A 3160-nucleotide genomic window follows, 5' to 3' on the forward strand; every position below is an offset into this window, starting at 1 on the left:
AGGCACCCACCATCACGCTTGGCAAATTTTTTCTATTTTTGTAGAGACAGGGTTTCACCATGTTGGCCAGGCTGGTCTTGAACTCCTGACCTCAGGTGATCCACCCGCCTCAATCTCCCAAAGTGCTGGGATTACAGGCATGAACCACAGCACCCAGCCCCAACATAACAGATTTAAGAGTAAGTCAGCTGCAGGTCCACTCCTGGAAATAATAACCTTTTCCTCTGTGATATATTGATGCCCACATCCCTCAGCTGTTTTATTCACACTATCCTCAGACCAAAGGAGAAGTCTGGATCACTTAAGGATTCCCAACCTCAAACTGTATTTCTGAAATGCTATTGCCTTCCTCTTCTTATCTAGGTTACCTGATATGATTGTTATATAACTCAACAGGTCACTGAGATAAAATTTTAGACCTAAAAGCAGTTTAAAATGAGAGACTAAACTAAAAAGATTCACTACAAATTAAAAGGAAAAAAATTGAGGCTCAGGGTCACAGTTATCAGAAGACCCAGAACTAAAAGTTACAGAAACTATAATCCGGTGCTTTTTCATTCTATTAATAACACTACATTCCATAACTTGAAAATATTTTGATTTAATTTCATGTTACCCAAGGTTTTGAAGTTATTTTATTATTTCATCAACTATTTAAGTAAAAATCAAGTTATTATCGCTTAATGGAAGATATATCATAACAAATTTACTTTACCTATCACACCACTGTTAATTTATCATCCTGTTTAAAGCAGAAAACTCAACAGTCCTCACAGACATCTGGTCCCAGGGTAAGGAAAGACTTCTCCTTACATTGTTTCCTACATTTTAGAAAAGCACATATAACAAAGATTATATCATTACATGAATGAATACTGCTTTTAACAATAATTTTTATTGAAAAACTTATGAATAAAAGGAAACGTTTTAACTGTCCAGGTTTTTTGATACAGAAATTATCCTTTCATTTTTTATTCATTCAACTGATTATTTTAAATTGGATCACAACTAAGCCAGGCTACTCAAAACTAAGGAAATGTTAACCACACCCATGTTTCCTCAGAAGATCATTAAATCGACATACAGAAAAAAATTTGTTCATAGACAATTGTCTTACAAAACAGAAACAGAATACGTAAGGGATATAAACTAAACTTATCTTTGGAAATACTTCTAGAAACTTAAGGCAAAACACTATCCATTACCCTAACATTCAAAACCGAAAAATTTCACTTCTGAAATCAGTATCAACAGAGCTCCTTTGGGAAATCCTGCTTTAAAGTAACAAAGTTTGGAGACTTCTCTCAAATGTAATGTATCTATGTATCTAATGTCTATATGGTAAACAAAAACACATTAAAGGCTCAGAGCTTATAGCTTACCAACTTTTTCTTTCCCTACAAACCACCATCACAATCCAGAATTTTTACCCCAAAGGAAGAGAGAGTTAGGAGACCAATGGTCAAAAATGGAAAAAGTAAGCCAGGTACCATGGTGTGCACCTGCAGTCCCTGCTTCTCAAGATGCTAAGGCCAGGAGTACGAGACTGCAGTGTACTATGTTCACACCTGTGAATAGCCACTGCAACCTAGCCTGGACAACATAGTAAGACCCCATCTCAAATACATAGCTTTTTTTAATTTTCTAAATAAAAAAAGCAGCAAATTATGTCACACATGAGAATTGTTCTTCCACAAACTGTTCTTCTTTTTTTTTTTAGATGGAGTCTCACTCTGTAGCCCAGCCTGGAGTATAGTGCCATGATCTTGGCTCACTGCAACCACCACCACCCGGGTCCCGATTCAAGCAGTTCTCCTGCCTCAGCCCCTGAAGTAGCTGTGATTACAGATGCATGCCACCATGCCAAGCTAATTTTTATATTTTTAGTAAAGACAGGGTTTCACCATGTTGGCCATGCTGGTCTTGAACTCCTGACCTCATGATCCACCTGTCTTGGCCTCCCAAAGGGCTGGGATTATAGGCATGAGCCACCATACCTGGCCCACGAACTGTTCTAAAATGGATTGCAAAAAACAGAAACAATCTGGGAGTGGTAGGCTTTAATGTAATTTCCACAGACCTGTCCATATGTGTATTTTTATTCTTTTCACTATATTATTTGTCCCTCTCATTTGTTTCATTATGTCAGTTTATTTTCAAATATGAGAACTGCTATTGTTTTACACCATCCAATTCTCCATGATAATGTAACCATTAAACATATTTTTCGGGGCCAAGCGTGGTGGCTCACACCTGTAACCCCAACACTTCGAGAGGCTGAGGTGGACAGTGTGCTTAAGCTCAGGGGTTCACGACCAGCCTGGGCAACATCATAAAACTCCACTTCTACCAAAGAAGTACAAAAATTAGCCGGGAATGGTGGCACACACTACTTAGGAGACTTAAGTGGAAAGATCACTTGTGCCTAGAAGGTTTGAAGCTGCAGTGAGCCGAGATTGTGCCACTGAACTCCAGCCCAGGCAACAGAGCAAGAGTGACTCAAAATAAAAATGAGAAATGATAAACCTTTTTTTTTTTTTGACAAAGAGTCTCTCTCTGTCACCCAGGCTGGAGTGCAGTGGCGCCATCTCAGCTCACTGCAGCCTCCGCCTCCAGGATTCAAGTGATTCTCCTACCTCAGCCTCCGAAGTAGCTGAGATTATAGACACATGCCACCACACCTGGCTAATTTTTGTATTTTTTTAGAGATGGGATTTCACCATATTGGCCAGGCTGGTTTCAAACTCCTGACCTCAAGTATTCTGCCAGCCTCGGCCTCCCAAAGTGTTGGGATTACAGGTGTGAGCCACCACCCAAAAATGATAAACTTTACATAGAAAAATGTACTGGAAACCATCCCAAGTGATTAAAATTACCATCATCAGTAACGGGACCAACCAACATCATGCATCTCCTGTTACAGAGGCACTGAAAACAACATACCATCACTTCTGTGTTACTTCTGCCAAAAATGCATACCTTTCATCTAATCATAAGGAAGCATCACACAAACCCAAATTGAAATACATTCTAAAAAATAACTGCCCTGGCCGGGCGCGGTGGCTCAAGCCTGTAATCCCAGCACTGTGGGAGGCCGAGGCGGGTGGATCACGAGGTCAAGAGATTGAGACCATCCTGGTCAACATGGTGAAACCCCGTC

General features: G+C 39.9%; 1 protein-coding gene across 12 annotated transcripts in view; it reads right to left on the bottom strand.

Moving 5' to 3' along the window:
- The window catches only part of LOC108297236 (transcriptional regulator ATRX), a 224578-nt gene that overhangs the window by 205328 nt on the left and 16090 nt on the right, over nucleotides 1-3160 (bottom strand). For 2 of the 12 annotated variants that reach the window (XM_017519960.2, XM_037735351.1), the window contains exon 2: nucleotides 716-821. The exons of the other annotated variants lie outside the window; for them this stretch is intronic. The gene's annotated coding sequence lies outside the window, so the exon portion shown is untranslated. The remainder of the gene's footprint in view (nucleotides 1-715; nucleotides 822-3160) is intronic. 12 annotated transcript variants of the gene reach the window in all.

Source organism: Cebus imitator, unplaced genomic scaffold (assembly GCF_001604975.1).
Source record: "Cebus imitator isolate Cc_AM_T3 unplaced genomic scaffold, Cebus_imitator-1.0 Scaffold783, whole genome shotgun sequence".
Taxonomy (NCBI): Eukaryota; Metazoa; Chordata; class Mammalia; order Primates; family Cebidae; genus Cebus; species Cebus imitator.